We start from the raw sequence: 18,539 nt of genomic DNA on the forward strand, positions 1-18,539 counted from the left end.
GGAGTAAAATCATCTTCAAGTAGGAAAGAATTAAGACACATGAGTCAATTTGGGGCTTAAGCTGATAGTCCCATAGTAACAAGAAGAAAAGGTTACATAAAGGAACTTTGTTGTCCCTCAATCTCTTACAAGAATGATAAGCCTATTTATCCTTAGCAAAATAAAAAGGCTTCCTTTCTTTATGATATTATTTAAAGTCAGTTTTTCCATTTTTTTTTTACGCAGTTGGTATGATAATAATAAAGAAGGCATTATTTTGTAGTTGAATCTGGGCAAAGTATTTTGTCTGATACCCTAAACTGTGGGTTGGAGTGGAGATAACCGCTCCAAGGTAATCACACATAAAAGTTTATGCATGCCCTTGAGCATTCTTTCTAGGTCATTCTCCTAGAATAGTTAGTAGTTATTCAGGTTCCAGGATTTGGAATAGATACCCTCTCTTAAAATAGGGAAAGAAACACAGGAGAAAATAGTAGGGCTAATGTCTGTGGAAATTTTCTTAACCCTTAAGGGGCATGTCTCTGAATTTTTAATCTGGGATGTCTGCCTAAAAGACTCAGTTGAGCAAATTTGATATTGTGAGTGTGGAGTCAGATAGGCTATACTGCTTACTAGTGTGTGTGATCATGGACAGTTACCTCAGCTCCTTGTCCTTGAGTTTCCTGATCTGTAAAATAAGAGAGTTAGGTCTGCTTTGTAGTGTTCTGGAACAGAACGTACACTTAAATAAACTGCTCCATCCATGGCAACTCTTATAATTCAGTGACAGAATAAGATTACTCCTTATAAACCACATTCTGTTATGGAAGATTAATGCTTCATGTTTGGTAACTAACTGAAATGCTCAAATTTCTAAAATTTGTAGACAAATGAGGAAAAGAAGTTTATTATTCTATATCAGGCAAATACGTACACCGAAAGAGAAAGAGTGAAAGGCAAAAACACAAGACTGAGCACTCATGGAAGCCAATAAAAACCTTTGCCTTAAAAAGCCTGCAAGGCTGTCTAAATTCTTCAGAGACTTTGTCATCAGACCTCTAGATCAATTGAGGGCATTTAGACAGGAGGAAGGGTGATAGAGTCTAAACTACTTCCCCCTGTAATGTATGTAAAACTGGTCTGAAGCCTGGGATTGGGAGGCCACAAATACAAGGACACTGGAATTGGCTATTTGCTATGAAATTGTATCTTACAGATCCTCTGTCTTACAGACGATAATGAAAAGCTGAGAGCAATTAACAATAGAAAATGAACTACGATGCCCAGAGAGCCTCTTTGGTATCCTACAGGCCCCTTTTCTCTTGTAGTGAGAGGCAGAAGAAGCTAAAAACCAAACTCAGAATTAAATAGAGTTCCTAGCTTCAAAGACAATTGAATATATAACCCAAGAAGGTCTATTATGCCAATGTCAGGGCCCTGCTTGGGAAGCCCAGGAATCTCGACACACAGGATAAGGACATCTGCGTATTTCTTGAAGATTTATGCACCACAGACTTATATAAATCCTCAGAGCCTGCAAAGATGACCTACCTCTCTTCAACAGTGCAACTGGGCCCAAACTGCAAAGTTAATAGGTATGTGGAGTGACAGCCAGGTCCATGTTTAGCCTGATGAGGGAGGACAGGGTACTCCACAAGAGCCGCGAGAGTTAGTCGGCATTTTCCACACGGAACCAAGGGTACCTGAGCACTGGATCTTGTGAAATTTTCTCAAAGGGCCTGGCACATAAGACTGAACGTGGTAGAGTTTCTTGAGTTGGGGTAACTCTCTTGAGATACTGGGTTTAGCATCCTTCCAAGAAACTCAGGTGACAGTACAAACCCAATGCAAGGGAGGCCGAAGAAAGCAATGGTTTATGCTGAGCTAAGTTGAAATGCTGGAGTCTGTAGCGTATGGTGAACAGGAAGAATAAAAAGCTCAGGCAATGGGCGCACTTGAGTAGATATACCACGGGAGGCTGAAGAACCCACCGGAGGGTTTTGTCCCACGAGGTTCCATAAGTCATGCAATTTGCCAAGGCCATCAGGTTTATGCCAGTGAGAGAAGCATTGGCATCACGAAGAAGTTTAGCGGTGGCTCCCGTCTGACAGTAGGGGAGGTAGGAGAACTTGGCTCATCGATGGCAGGGGACGAAGACATGTGGTAGTGCTTAACGACCAATGCTTCACAATGGTTCACGATGATTGTAATGATGGACAAAGTTGATGTGGCATCCAAGAGAATGTGACCTGCAGGGCTGTAGAGATTATTAGTAGAACACAGTGTCCCTCAGGACAAAATAGAAGGGGCGGGGCGGGGGGGGGGGGAGGGAAACTCTGTGCTGGTTTATGTCTCCAGCCAAAAGAAAGCAAGAATGGGATAAACAGACGGCTGCAGAAAGCTGTCTTAATAAAAGTTCACCATCCCTCGCTCAGTTTCTGGACCTGTGCCAGATACCAAACCTGGAGTCCATTTCAGTACAGGCCCAGTCAGAAGACAGAAACTACACTGTGATGTTTTAAATTAAATTTTTTTAAATGTTTATTTATTTTTGCAAGAGAGAGGGAGAGACAGAGCACGAGCAGGGGAGGGGCAGAGAGAGAGGGAGACACAGAATCCCAAGCGGGCTCCAGGCTCGGAGCTGCCGGCACAGAGCCCGACGGAGGGCTCAGACTCACCCACTGTGAGATCATGACCTGAGCTGAAGTCAGATGCTTACCTGATTGAGCCACCCGGGCGCCGCTACACTGTGATTTAAACAAGGGAAGTTCAGCGCAAAGAATGATCAAGCTATGATAAAAGAGTCACTGTAAGATACAAATAGATCTTGGGGCTGAGGGAGAGTAACCAAGGCAGGACAAACGTGTACAGGACTTTAGACCTCACTGGAGACAGTAGAGTTGCAGTCCACTGGGTGGTGAAAAATTCTCCAACATCCCAGATCAGAGATGGTCCACAGTCATTGGGCAAGCAGGAAGCAGCCCTTGGGGTCACTGACAAGCCACAACCAGTGGACATGCACAGGGTACAGGAGAAAGCTACTTCCATAAGGGAGCTACACGTTACTGGGCTTCAGTGCGTCTTTTTAAATTTTTTTTCCCGTAAGTTCTGAAGTGCTTTCAAAAGGGTCCATCTGTGGACTCTACCACAGTCCTTACGGACTGTCATAATGGCCAAACGCCGTAGCCACTTAAGTTTCTAAGGCACTTGCTTCATCTGGCACTCCATCACAATCCACGACAGTGTGATTACTCGCGATGCCATCACATGCACTGAGTTACTAGCATCCCGCTTCCCGTTAGCAATGGGTTCAGCGCTGCACTCAAGACCAGGGGATGACCCATCTGATTCCCAAATCCTAACTCTCTGGAGCCATTCCCAGTGTGTAGCAGTCTGGGTCCAATCGAGAGACAGCAACCACACCATGATTTTAAAAGGGCAGGTTCAAGAGTAAGAATAATTAGGCTATGATCAAAGAGTAAGTATAAGATGTAAGGGTACTCTAGGGCTGAGGGAAAAATACCCAGGAAGGACAGACTTCTATGGAGGGAGTTCTCTGAAGGCTGGGGTTCAGATCTTGATGGCAAAGGTATGGTTGCAACCCATTAAATGACAGGGAAGTCTGCTGGCTTTCCTAGGCCAGAGCTGGTTAGTTTCCGGGCAAGCAGGGAGAGAATCACTGTGGGGGAAGGTTGGCCACAGTGGCCGGCACAAATGGGATGCCTGGAGAGCACAGTGTCTATGTCAGGAAGGTCACACCATTGTCAGGGATACCAAACCTGGCGTCCTCTCCCTCTGGGGGAGAGGTAGAGGCCAGCAGAAGGAGGTGCTGGTGCAGGCAAGAGCCTTGGAGGGCACGGTATCTGTATTGAGAGGGCCATGGGAAGATTATCAGGCTAGGCTGGGCTGTGTATTCTGGGAGCAAGGCTGGATCGGCACCACTGACCGTGTCACTGACTGACAGCACAGCAGCCAGAATGAGTGGAAAAAGCTCCTTCCTTCTTCTTGTATTCTTCTAGCACCCGCCACCGAGAAAGTTTAGCATTTTGCTCACTGCAAAGGATAAATCCTTAAAAACATTTCATCCATTATCATAGAGTATGCACTGACGTGTAAATTTGGAGCTGAGAGGTAATCAATTGATAATTAGGACACGAGTGAATAACGAAGTCGTTTGTCTCCAGGAAGAAGGACCCTGAAGTACCACAGCAAAATACTCAAATTCTCTTTGTTCTTTCCCAAAGGATGAACGGCTGTTTGCTTGGATGACTATACACTGGGGAGAGAGAAATACCAATACCTTTGGAAAATTATTGGAACAGGTTCTGCTATTTGATATTGATAGCACGATGGTTAATTTTATGTGTCAACTTGGCTAGGCTCTGATGCCCAGATGTTTGTCATAATATCAGACTAGATGTTGCAGTGTAGGTATTTTTCAGGTGTGGCTAACACTTAAAATTAATAGACTTTGAGTAAAGCAGATTACTCGCCATCATTCCGAGTGGGAATCATCCAATCGGTCGAAGGGGTTAAGAATGAGGCACCTGGGTGGCTCAGTCGGTTGAGCGTCCGACTTCGGCTCAGGTCATGATCTCACAGTCCGTGAGTTCGAGCCCCGCGTCCGGCTCTGTGCTGACCGCTCAGAGCCTGGAACCTGTTTCAGATTCTGTGTCTCCCTCTCTCTCTGACCCTCCCCCGTGCATGCTCTGTCTCTCTCTGTCTCAAAAATAAATAAACGTTAAAAAAAAAAAAAAAAAGAATGAAGACCGAGGTCCTCTTTAGGGAAAAGGAATTCTGCATCCAGACTGCCTCTGGACTTAAGCTATCATATCAACTCTTCCCTGGGTCTCCACACTGCCAGCCTTCCTTGCAGATATGCCTGTCCCTATAATCACATGAACCAGTTCCTTAAAATCTCTTTCTTTACGCAACACACACACACACACACACACTTTTGATTTTGTTTCCCTGAAAAACCTTGACTAATACAGATACCTAGAAACCAGGTGTCATTATAACCTTCTGCCAAGTGGATGCAAAAGTGAACCAGGAATTAAGTGGATCCATGGCCACATGATAGCTTAAAATCAATATACTATGTCTGTGCACTGACCCTGTGGTTATTTCCCCAATTCTTGAATATATCATGGAGACCGAATTACTTGGCATTTGAAGTAACGCTTGGCTTGTGGAGATAAGAAATACGATAGTAGGTCAAGTAAAAACCTCTGAAACTGCCCCATCCTCATCCCTAATCAAGGTAGAAACAGCATTGTATCCCAGGGAGGATGGAATGGATTGGTATCAGCCTTACATATCTCAAGGATGCAGTGATGGTGGCCACCACCTTGTCCCCATGTGACCAGCCAGTCTTGCCTCTGCAGAAACCAAATGCTAGATTCTGGAGAACAACAGTAGGCCACTGCAGGCCCAACCAAGTAACATCCCCAATTGCAGCTAATATGCTAACCATGGTATCTTAACTACAGCAGATCAATTATGGCCTTAGGTACATGGTATCTGGCCATTAATATGAAAGATGAATTCTTTTCTATCCTGATCAAGAAAAAGGACCAGAATCGGTCCCTATGAAGTGGAGAACTATACACGTTCACGGTTTTGCCATTGTGCTATGTTAACTCTTCTGCTATCTGACATTAACACAGTCCGAAGAGATCTGAACTTTCCAGATGTCCCACAAAACATCACATTCATTCATTACAGTGACGACATCACTCTGATTTGACAGGGTGAGCAAGAATTGGCTAGCACGCTGGAAGCCTTGATAAAGTACGTGCATGTACTCCAGCAGGTGGACCATACATCCTCGGGTAATTCAGGGACCTGCCATTTCAGTGAAGTTCTTAAAACCCCAGTGGTCAGGAGGATCCCAGAAGGTCTCCTCCAAAGCAAAAGACAAATTGAGGCATCTTGCATGTTTCCATAAACAGGAAAGCACAAGGTCTGGTAGGCTTCTTTGGGTTCTGAAGGCAATAAATGCCGCATCTAGAAATACTGCCCTTCTACCGGCGTCCATCGTGAAAATTTGTCAGCTTTGCACGGGGTCTAGAATAGGGACGGACTCTGCAGCTGATCCAGGCAGTGGTACAAACAGCTATTCCACTTGGGCCATGTAATTTGGCAGATGCTATGGTGCTGGAACTGTCAGCGGTGGGGACATTGTAGCATAGAGTCTGTGACAAGCTCTAGTGAAGGGGTCACCATGCAGGCCCTCGGGCTTCTAGGGCAAAGACCCTGATCCACAGCGAAGAATTATACGCTTTCTGGAATACTGCTCCTGGTATGCTGCTGGGTCCTGATAGATTAGAACGATGACCATAGGGTACTAAGTGACCAGGCATTCAGAACTGCCCATAATGACCTCGGAGCCCTGATAGACCCACCGGGTTATAAAGTTGGACAGTCTCAGTAACAATCCATCCTAAGATGAAAGTGTTACACCGGGGGTCAAACGTAAACAGAACCGAAGGGCACAAGTACATTGCATAATCAAGTATCTCAACCCCACCCCCACCCCCGCCGCAAAGAACCCTGCGGGAGATACTCCCAGGGCGGAAGTGGACAGCAGTGGCCACAGAGATGTACCGCTTAGCTCTCCCTTCAAGAGAGAACAGCTACAGTTGCAAAGATTGAAGTCATTTGACAGCTTCCATTTCAGTGCCTTCAGGATACACTTTGGTTTAACTGAAACCTTACTCTTCTTAGGCAACCCAAGCCAATGACTAAGCACAATGGAGATATGTTACGGACTGAGTGTTTGTGTCCCCCTCTCACTAATTTATATATTGAAGACCTAACCCCTAAGGTGATGGTGCTGTGATATGTCTGTGGCATTTTGTTATAGCAGCCAGAACAGCCTAAGACAGGCGGTATTTGGAGATGGGGACTTTGACGTTAATTAGGGTTAGATCAGGTCATGACCATGGGGCCCTGGTCATGTGATTAGTGGCCTTATAGAAGAGGAAGAGAGAGACCTCTCTCTTTGTCCTCATGAACATGGAGGAAAGCCCACATGAGGACACAGAGAGAAGGCAGCTATTTGCAAGCCAGGAAGGAGTTCTTACAAGGAAATGAACCCCATCTAACTTTGATCTTGGACTCCTCAGCCTCTGGAACTATGAGAAAATAAATGTCTGTTTAAGCCCCCTCGTCTATGACAGTGTATTAATGCAGCTCAAACAGATGGAATCGGTGTATGGCCACCAAGACCCAACCAGGACTCTTAGTCTTTGCTCCAGAGCTCCTCATCAGGCTGATTCTGACTTCGGCAGGTCTGCATTACAGTCCTCCCCTTACTGGTAACTCAAAGGATCTGGTAAGTCAAAGGATCTGTGGTTTGACTTTTTTTAAATACAAGCAAACTAGCTTATATATTTGAATCTTCTCCTCCCTTTCCTGGATAAATGATAACGTTCTACGTATGCTGTCTCCTCCTCGCTGTTTACACTTAATATATTCTAAAGATAACTCTATTGTAATATATAGACAATTTTATTCCTTTTTGTACATCTGCTTCATACTCTATTATATGAAGGTGTTATAGCTTGTTCATCGAATCCCCCATTGAGACTTGTGACTTGTTTTCAGTGTTTCATTGTCACTTCACCTTTAGGAGGGAGCCTGAGAAGTGGGGCTGCTAAGTCAAAGAGCAAATAATATGTATTTGCTAGATATTTTTATTTTTGTAATTTTTTTAACGTTTATTTATTTTTGAAAGAGAGAGACAGAGTGCGAGCAGGGGAAGGGCAGAGAGAGACAGAGAGAGAGGGAGAGAGAGAAAGAATCCCAAGCAGGCTCCACGCTGCCAGCACAGATCCCAATGTTGGGCTTGAACCCACGAACTATGAGCTTATGACCTGAGTCAAAACCAAGAGAGGGATGCTCGACTGACTGAGCCACCCAGGCGCCCCAGGTTCTGACTTCTAATCCCAAAATCCATGGCTTTAATTCAAACTCTTGTGACCTCCTTGGACATGCTGTCTTACACATCGTATCATGGGTATGTTGAGGCACATGTACCTGGAGACTGAACAGACATTGACTAGAGAAAGGGCTTTCTAGGCAGAGCAAAAGCATATCCTAAGGTACTGTGGCAGGGAAAGCATTTCCTAAGAGTAGGAACTGAAAGAAAGCTAATAAATTAGAAGTACAAAGAGGAAAAGAAAATAAACTGGAGAGATAGGAGCCAGAACATGCAAGGTATGTAGACTAGATTAAAAATATTTTTTTATTATTTAAAAAAAAAAAGGATTCCCTACTTTATGCTAAACAGGATGGGACCATGTAAACTAGATTAAAAATATTTTTTTATTATTAAAAAAAAAAAGGATTCCCTACTTTATGCTAAACAGGATGGGACCCGTGGGCAGTAAATGCTGCCAGAGGTTCATTTGAAATTCTAAGATAAGATAGTAAGCACTAAGTGGGAAATAAAATTCAGTGGGAAGGACTGGTTGATGACGTACGTTTCTGAGTCATCTGCTAATGACATAATTTGGAATCACAGGTCTATATGAGAATGTCCCAGTATTGTAATGAGGAGGGGACAGGACTAGATAAAGTCTTAAGGTCCGGTGACATTCACTGCCAGAAAGAGGAAGAGCAGCACACAAATGTATAATCAAGAAACAGCAGCACGTTGTGGGCATTAAAAGGAAGCCAGAGAAGGAATAGTTAAAGAAGAGAATGCTTGGTTGTGTTGATTGCTGCTTGAGGTTGGGTTTAATGAAGCCACAAAAAAATACGATCGTTAGACTGAGCAACAGAGCCCTTAGTAACTTCTATAAGGTCACTGCCTGTGCAAGTGGAAGCCTCACTACAGTTTGTCGAGGAGAGAATAGAAGGTAAGAGAGTGGCAGGGCACCTGGGTGGCTCAGTCAGTTGAGCATCCCCTCAGCTCAGGTCATGATCTCGAAGTTTGTGAGTTCGAGACCCGCCTCCGGTTCACTGCTGTCAGCACAGAGCCCGCTTCACATCCTCTGTCTCCCTCTCTCTCTGCCCCTCCCCTACTTGTTCTCTCTCTTTCTCTCTCTCAAAAAAATGAACAAATGTTAAAAAAAAAAAAAGAAGGTAAGAAAATTGAGACAGCCTTTGTTTTGCTTCAGCGAAGTTTGACTGGGAAAGCAAGTACAGAAGTGTAGAAATAGCTGGAGGCCTGGATGCAGTAAAGGGAGGTCTTTTAAAGGTGGGAAAAGTACAGTGAACGCAGACGGGAATAGAGGAAGAGGGGTTATGGCCACAAGAAGGAGGGGAGTGAGGAATCAAGGCCCTGAGAAGGCCAGGGGCAATCAGATCCATACTGAGGAATTGGCTGGCCATAGGAGAAGAGACACTCCACCAGATGGAATAGGAGGAAAGGAGAGGAGGGCAGGTGCAGATGGGCTTATTGACCTAGTGATAAGATGACCCAAGAGTGCCCATCTGATGGTGTCTATTTTCCCAATTAAATGCGAAGGGAGGTTGTCAGATGAAGGCGATAGTGATGGGGATAGAAGTTTGAGGCTAGAGCGTCTACGAAGCAGACACCCGAGAATTTGAAAGCGAGCTTTTAAGAGGAATGTGGTATGACGGTTGCCCAATGTGGACAGCTCATTTTAACTTGTCAGTTGGCATTACCATTCTCCTGTATTTAACATCCTGACTTGTAAATTAATCCAAATTGATCTCTGCAAGAGTTTGGTCTGAATTAACCAGATGATGGGTTCAATTCTCCCCTTATGTCTTAGTCTGGATCTCCCCAAGGCAGAGCCTGAAGCAGAGGGTGTGTGTGCTCTTATTTTATTAAGGAGTACAATCCCAGGGAAGGAGTGTGAAGGGCTAAGAGAGCCAAGCAGGGAAGGTGAGAAAGCCCAAGTGCCGATGGTATATACCAGTTGCTGCAAAGTGCTATTGATTGCTGGATTCAAAGACTAGGCTCTTAAGAATTCGGACATGCTGTTTGTCAGGACTTCCCACTTGGCAGGGAAGGGGGTAGAAAGGAGGAAGATTTTATCCATTGGCTGTGATCTATGAGATCGTAGTTTCACCCCCTGCGCTTCTAGGTTGCATCTGTCCGGGTGCATGTGGACCCCTAGTAGGGATGTGCCGGGATGGGAGGCAGGGCTGGAGGTGACGTGCTTTCACCTTTGGCCTGTGTGAACTTTGTCAGAGCTCATACAGAGCTGGCCTGCCCATCTATGCCTAACGAGCTGGACTAAGAGGTAGAAACGTCCAAAGAAGTATCTCATATTACTTACACTTCACAATATGGCTTACTGATTTGACTCAAGTCAAGTAACGCTTTAGAAATCCAGACAACGATGGAAATGAACTAGCTGATTTTTGTTTTCGTTTTTGTTTTTTTTTAATGCTTATTTATTTTTGAGAGAGACAGAGACGAATGCTAGTGGGTTAGGGGCAGAGAGAGAGGGAGACACAGAAGCTGAAGCAGGCTCCAGGCTCTGAGCTGTCAGCACAGAGCCTGCCGCGGGGCTCGAACTCACGAGCTGTGAGATCATGACCTGAGCCGAAGAGGGACACTCAACCGACTGAGCCACCCAGGCGCCCCTGAACCAGCTGTTTTTAAAGTCATTAATAGAAGTCCTCTAACCTGGGTGGTAGGCTGATCTGAGATTTTAAGATGCTTTGTACATAGCAGGAGAAGTTCAGATTTGCTTTGGGCACACTTACACAGGAAATGATGTTAAAATTATTTCAACAGGGCAGAAGAATCTCATGGATTTTGAATGCTGACCTCCCCCACCCTTAATCAGAACGCTTCACTGTCCTGCCATCCAGTGTCCATCTCAGAGGGACGTTTGTAAGGAGTTGCTTTATCTGGTCCTCAGGGGCAGCCCTACAGACGTTTTGTGGCAGGGCAATTTCTAGTTATGGGGGACTACTCCCTGGCATTTGGGGATATTTATGTCCCCGTCCCCCACCTGCCTCCCTCCAGCCCTTGTGAGGACTGAAAACACTTGCACATTTTCAAATGTGCTCCAGCACCCCAACCTTTGAAAACCAGTGCTGGAGGGGTTGATGGTGAGCCCCTACCTTATAGATGAGGGAACCAGGGCTTAGAGAAGCTGGATAGCAAGGTCACGCTAGACATGAGCAGGGGATTTGGTACTCCATAAATGTAAGTGCTTTCCTAACTTCCCTCTGCAGAGGGTGTTTAAGTGAGTAGCAAGTTATTTAAGTTAGTGTATGTATGATAGGACACAATTTATTAAATATTTTCACAGAGCTGCGTTTCACAGTGAGGTTCACTTGTCAGATGGTCATGCTAACAAAGATAGAGTAAATGATAGAGAAGTCGATAGAAGAAACGATAGAGAAGTCACAAAGCACAAAGACCATGAAGCGTTTGAGGAAAGATTATAGGAAGAAATTATAAATAAACTGGGCGATTCAGCCTAGAAATTGGAATGAGGATTTGCTAGTGGCCTTCGAGCATAGGAAAGATTTTTGCACAGAGAATGGTGTGAATATGTGACATGCTATAAGGTCAGAGATGCTGTGAGTGAATGGTGTTTGCATCGGGATAGTGTTTGTAAAGAGCTTGAAAGCTTACCAAGCACTTTCATATACATTATCTCATCTAAATAATTTTTCTAGCATTGAGTTGAGTTTAAGGTGGTAGTGTTATATGTACTTGTTGTGTACATGCATAAAAATGAGAGAAAACAAACATTACTGATAAAAATCAGAGAAATATAAATATAATATATAAATATATAAATATATATAAATATATATTTATATACATATATAAATATATATTTATTTATATATTATATATATATATTTATTTATATATTATATATATTTATTTATATATTATATATATAAATATAAATATAAAATATATAAATATAAAAATCAGAGAAATACTGAATATAAACATATATGATGATTCGGTTTTAATTAGATAGGAAGATGGGAGTTCATATAGGCAGGCCCGTGTCTGACCATCAGACGCCTAGGAAATTCAGGCAACTGGCTAATTTTAATGGAAGGTCTATGCATGCATTACAAGACCTGCCTAACCGAACGCACCAACAGACAGACCATCAATCAAAGTGAAATCAAATTCAAAGAGAAAATACATATCCGTGACATATTGCAGATGGTCACTGAAAACAAACCCCAAATTAGAAGGAGGTGGGAACTAGGATTATCAGGAACGCACGAGGCACAATGCAAAGACAGGATAAAAAAGATGATGTAAGAGAAAACTCTGGAAAAAAAAGAAGAATTCTGAGAAGAACTCCTTACGTGAAAAAAAATTGCATGCAAGCCAGAACCATCTAATTCATTGTACCTGTGTGTGTAACCCCAAATAACCAGAAATGACATAAGAGGTAAGAATAATTGACTATGTATACTGCATGAATATGTGTTTTCATAGTCACATTATCTGACTGAGTTTTAAATCCAGGAATTCTCTCCTGTGATGGCGCTATTATCCCTTCCTCTTGGACATTATTTATTCAATAAATAGCATACCCACTGTGTGCCAAGCCTCCTTTAGGCACTGGTGACACAGTAGAGAACAGAATAAACATATTTTTGCTCTCATGGAGATTACTTTCTTGAATGTGTGTAGGGGGTGGGGAGGGGAGGAACAACAGGTGAACAAAATAAAGAAGTAACATTTGACATTGCAGCGCGTCAAGGGAGGTAGGTGTTACAGAGATGGTAAAACAGGCAAGGAGGGTAGGCACTGTTGGGACATCCATAAAAAAATAGTATTTGTTGCTCAGGATAAAATATTCAGTGAAAAGAACAGGTCTGAAACTGCATATAAGTGTATTGCCCATTTTTATGTAAAAATACATTTAATACAATATGCACAGAAAAGAGAATCCAAGGGAATGTTCCTAAAATTAAAGCAATTATCTTTTCAGTTGGTGAAACCAGGAGTGATTTTTAAAGTGTTTTTCTTTATATTTTACCATTTTGCTAGTTTTCTATGTTAGCACATATTACTTTTATAAATCAGAAGCAATGCAAAGTTATAATTATTTTTTAAATATGGTTTTCATTTCCACTACATAGAATGGCTCATACCCAGCATAATAGATTTGTGTTACACGTATGGAAGAATCATTTTTCTAGAGAGATAAAATAAAATCTTCTTGAAACCCCAATAATATCTCTTATCATTATCCACTGTTCTCTCTACTAAAGTGTTATCAATTTTTAAAGATCTTGACCCTTTGCCCGGATTTCTCTCCCCTCATTCACTTACGGCTTAGACCACTCATAAGATGTTTACCAAATATTGTTTTGTATTAGTAACCTCCCTTCAAGAAGGAGTGGCTAAGACTCTGGAAAACAGGATGGAGGTTCCTCAAAAAATTAAAAAATAGAACTACCCTACAACCCTTTGGAAAGAGCCCAAATGTCCATCGACGGATGAATGGATAAAGAAGATGTGGTATATATATACAATGGAGTATTATTCAGCAATCAAAAAGAATGGAATCTTGCCATTTGCAACTAAGTGGTTGGAACTAGAAGGTATTATGCTAAGCAAAATTGGTCAGAGAAAGACAACTATCATATGACTTCACTCATAAGAGGACTTTAAGATACAAAACAGCTGAACTTAAGGGAAGGGAACCAAAAATAATATAAAAACAGGGAGGGGGAGAAAACATAAGAGACTCTTAAATACAGAGAACAACCTGAGGGTTGCTGGAGGGGTTGTGGGTTGGGCCATGGGCTAAATGGTTAAGGGGCATTAGGGAGGACACTTGTTGGGATAGCACTGGGTGTTACATGTAGGGGATGAATCACTGGAATCTACTCCTGAAATCATTATAGCACTATATGCTAACTAACTTGGATGTAAACTAAAGAATAAAAAAATAAATTAAAAAGGAAAAAAGAGGCAGTGGCTAAGAACACAGATTCCAGAGACAGGCTGCTTGGGATTGAATTCCACCTTGCTACTCACTAGTTGTGTTACTATGGCCAAGTGGCCTAATTTTCCCTTGCTTCCTCACAGAAAACAGGATGTAGGGGCCCTGGGCTCAGTCGATTAAGGTTAAGTGTCTGACTCTTGGTTTTGGCTCAGGTCATGATCTCACGGTTGGTGAGTTCGAGCCCTTCGTGGGGCTTTGCACTGACAGCACAAAGCCTGCTTGGGATTCTTCTCTCTCTCTCTCTCTCTCTCTCTCTCTCTCTCTCTCTATCTCTTTCTCCCTGTCCTTGTCCTCCTGTCTCTCTCTCCCAGAAGAAATAAAGTTAAAAAAAAAAAAAGACAGGATGTGCATAATTCCTATCTCATAGGTTGGTATGAAGAAGAGTGAGTTTATCCATCTAATAGTACTTAGGACAATGGTTGGTATATATTAAATGGTGCTCATTGTTATTTAATTTTCCAGGAGACGAGGACCACATTTGATAGTTCTCTGTATTAGCTCCAACTAAGCACAGTGCTTAGGAAATGCGTCCTATCCATCTTGTATCCCTAGGGCCTAACATGTGGGGAACAGGTGAGCTTTGGCGTGGGGTAGGAGAAAATAAAATGTCAAGCAGTTTTATCTGTTATGTTTGTAATCCACTCTGTCATTCTTCAAGGTAAACAGCAGGTATGAAAGCTGAGGCTCTGAGAATTTAAACAACTTGCCCGAGATCACCCTGCTGTTAAGTGCAAATTAAATCCATGTTTGTTTGACTCTATTCGTTCTACTATGTGTTGGAAATAAACGTGAATAAAAGGATGAGTGAATCTGAGAAGGATCTGGAATTGTCTTTTGAGCTCCTCCTGTGTTTATTTATTTACCGCTGTATTCCCAGAACTTCGCACAGCGCCTACTTCACAGGAAGCGCTCAATAAATATTTACTGTTAAGTGAATGAATAAATAAATGAAGAGAAGGACAAAGGAACAAATCAAGGAATGAATAGGCAAAACGCCCTTTCAAAATATTATTTTCAGCCTTAATATCCAGTCTCCTACATTCAGTATATGACAGGTTCATGATAAATGCATCTATTCAGCACCTAGAGACAATGGAGGAAGTAATTCATTACCTATTTGCTACATGCACAAATTCAGACCAACTGGTACACAATCACCCGTGGTTTTATTTTTATTAAATGAAGAAGTAATAAGTCTCCAGCTGTGCAACCATAAGCTTCATTTTTTTGGCTGTGGGTTCACATGGAATAGGCAAAGGGATTCTAGTAAATTTATATGGTGCATCCCCAACATATTTTCTCTTTCGATTCAAAGAACTTTGGGGAAACATTTTTGTTTATATTTTAGATTATTGTATTTCTTCCCCCCCCCTAAAAAAATCAGTCTCAAGCTGGCAAAAATCTACAGGGACTCCTGGAGGGACTATTACAGATACTTCTTTTGATTCACACTAGTCCCCCACTTCCTCTTAATATAAGCATGGGAGAAACACCATAGGTTTAAGATAAAATGATTTATTTATAATAATATGTCAAATGATAAAAACACATTAATATATCTGCAGGGTACAATGAAAAACTGCTCTAAAAATCAACTGTAAAAATAACTTTCATTTCGATGAATAATAGTAGATAGCTCTGGAACGAGCCAACACGTGTTTTTGCGAAGAAAGTTTATATCCCGCTGGTGCTTATAAAACATTTCTCAATTTATAAAAATATGCTTTTTTGCATGATTTTAGAGTTTATAAAAAAAGTCACGCTGGAAATGGCATAGTGTCGTTATGTTTTATACGTGTACATTCTCTCCATTCACACATACAAATCTTCAACATTAGAATGAATTTTGGAACAGGGAGGTTGCTTTCAGATAGTCAAATAACTATAATATGCAAATACTGCAGAGCAGAAATATAAACAAGATGAGTGTTAGTCACAGAGGACTTTAAAATTTTGAGAGCTACTACTAATGCACAGTATTGAACAAGAAATCTTTCTCAGTGGTCAAACTAGAACCCTCCAATAAATGAGAAAATACTAATGTTTGGTATTATTATTTCTATTACCATATGCATCTGGGTGTATAGTTACACAAAACACAGTTACAATCCTACAACGCAGTTTCTTTCCTTTATTTTGCTTCCCGTGGCCATTAGTGGAGAGTGAAAACTGAAGCATTTCATAAGCCTAAAGTCCTATTTCATTAGGACAAAACTCGTCTTCATCATGTCATTTTCTTTACTGAATTAGATTGGTGGCAATGGATTTTATTGTGAAAATGATTTCTTTTCAATTTTATAATAAAAGGGGAATCATGACAGATACATTATTATTAATTATTAATACAAACACAGAGGCACGCAGGCATACCTGTAGGCTATCGTATGGCAAGTATTTGCATCCTTTGCACGCATTTTGGTACAAAAAGGCAGACATTGTGTTAAGAGTGACACATGGCACATATTTGACAATCGATGTGTAACATTTGCTTCTTTGTTTTGAAAGTCACTTCAAAGTCCCCCCTTTTGTTTATATTGCTTATGGTTTTTCTCACAAGCACGCTATGATCAAAAAGTTAATTCTTTTTTGCTATAGTACCAGGCGACCCTAACACTCCAGTGGCTTACATTAATATAGATTTATTTCATGCTCACAGGCCTCTGAGCATCGCCTACAGCTTTGATGGGCTCTATATGTTTTTTTTTTTTTTTCGGCTCAGGACTATCCGAGAAAGGGTATTCTTTTGGCAGAGATCAGAAGCTTAAGAGGACAGAGCAAACCATGCAAGCATGTTAGTACCTGTTCAAGGATGGGGTGTATGTCACATCTGCTCACATTCCATTGGTCAAAGCAAGTCACATGGCCAAGCCCCTCATCAATGTGGTGGGGAAGTATATGCCTCTCCTACACGGGAGGTGGGGGAGGAAAAATTGGGGGTTAAACGTAAAGTAGTATCATCTGTCTTGACTGCAGATTAAAGAGCCAAGTCATACCCCTGAGTTACAAAAACGAGTTAAATTCTAAAATATCCTTTCAGATTTAAGTAACATTTTAGTATTTCGTTGGAAAACCACTTACAAAGGACGTGATTGTTTGGAAGCCAGACTAGTAGTTTAGAGAAAGCGATCTGATACATTAATTAAATCTAAGAAAGTACAGAACAAAACATATCAATTTCTTTCTGGGGCTTCCGTAGCACCTGTGCTTATCTCTATCATTTTACATATTATTATGCCTTCTGATCATTCATTTCTGAAGACAGAAGCAGTACGTATTATCTTTGCATACCCAAGGCCTAGTCAAAGCCCTGGCATCAAAAAAGCACTTAATAAATGTCTTTTGAATGACTAAATGAATCCATGCACACAGAAACCAGAATATGTTGTTCTTAATCTTTTTCAATTCTAAAATCATGGGAGAATTAATGTAGTTATTTTTCTCTCCCCTGTTTCCTATGTGGGACTTCTCACTTTTCCTTCTCTCGGTGAGGTGATTTTATTTTAAATAAAATAAGTTAAGCATGCTTCGTTTAATATACCTCAAGTATTTTCCTGCAGATAAGCTGTGTGCACATGAACATCTGTGCGTGTGTGTGTGTGTGTGTGTGTGTGTGTGTGTGTGAGAGAGAGAGAGAGAGAGAGAGAGAGAGAAATCTGTACAAACAGATTGTATACGTTTACCAAATATCTTTAGGGTATTCACTATTCATTTACTATACTATCGATAAAAATCGGTTCTTGAACCGACTTCTTTCCACATTTCTTTCTTTTATGATTTGTTTACTGGGAAAACCTTCAGAGAGTCACATTATGTAGTTATGAGCCTGTCAGGAGGTCTATCACCATAACAACACAGTTAAAAAGATTTCAAATAGGTTGTATAATGCAGTCCCTTCACAGTAAACAGCAGACAACAATATACAGGAATGAGAAAGTGATGACAATTCGAAAAAAAATATGAAAATGGAAACAGTAGAATGCAAACTGGTTTCTATTACCATTCAGCACATAAAATAAACCTTTTGACTTCTATAAAATTATTGTTAGACTCACTTGGCTCAGTTGTATATTTTCCTGATGTAAACCTCACACTGAAGTCATGAAGTATTTTTAAATGAAGTTCATATGAAATTGCATCTTTGCGAGTTATTCACAAATAATGGAGAGATACCATCTCTGCAATTCCCCCTGCTTCTCCAAACCATGACTTTCCAATTCTGTAGCTGATATTAGAGAGATGAAGTATGTGACAAGAGTAGACAGTATTATTTTTATGTTGCTACACAAAAGGAAACAGAATTTGCTCGTGTTTTTTTTTTTTTTTTTTTTTTTTTTTTTTTTTACGTATGCATATCCTCTTCCTGCGGGAAACTTAATTGTTCCTGACAAAACTTTTGAGGACGCGAATGGGTGTGATTTCTTAGTACAAGTCACCTTGGCTTCTTTTTTTCTTATAGGTAAAAATGTGATGACAATTTTTTATTTTATTTTATTTTATTTTAAATTTATTTATTTTTCGAGACAGAGAGAGACAGAGCGTGAACGGGGGAGGAGCAGAGAGAGGGAGACACAGAATCTGAAACAGGCTCCAGGCTCTGAGCTGTCAGCACAGAGCCCGACGCGGGGC

At 41.4% G+C, this 18,539-nt stretch overlaps 1 long non-coding RNA gene across 1 annotated transcript in view; it reads right to left on the reverse strand.

Moving 5' to 3' along the window:
• Positions 1-503: 503 nt before the first annotated feature.
• Positions 504-18,539, reverse strand: part of LOC128313876 (uncharacterized) — a 33,772-nt gene continuing 15,736 nt past the window's right edge. Inside the window, exons 2-3 of the long non-coding RNA XR_008294912.1 lie at positions 16,713-16,817; positions 504-2,236 (exon numbers count right to left, since the gene is read on the reverse strand). This is a non-coding gene — a long non-coding RNA (uncharacterized LOC128313876). The remainder of the gene's footprint in view (positions 2,237-16,712; positions 16,818-18,539) is intronic.

This window comes from Acinonyx jubatus, chromosome C1, assembly GCF_027475565.1.
Source record: "Acinonyx jubatus isolate Ajub_Pintada_27869175 chromosome C1, VMU_Ajub_asm_v1.0, whole genome shotgun sequence".
Taxonomy (NCBI): domain Eukaryota; kingdom Metazoa; phylum Chordata; class Mammalia; order Carnivora; family Felidae; genus Acinonyx; species Acinonyx jubatus.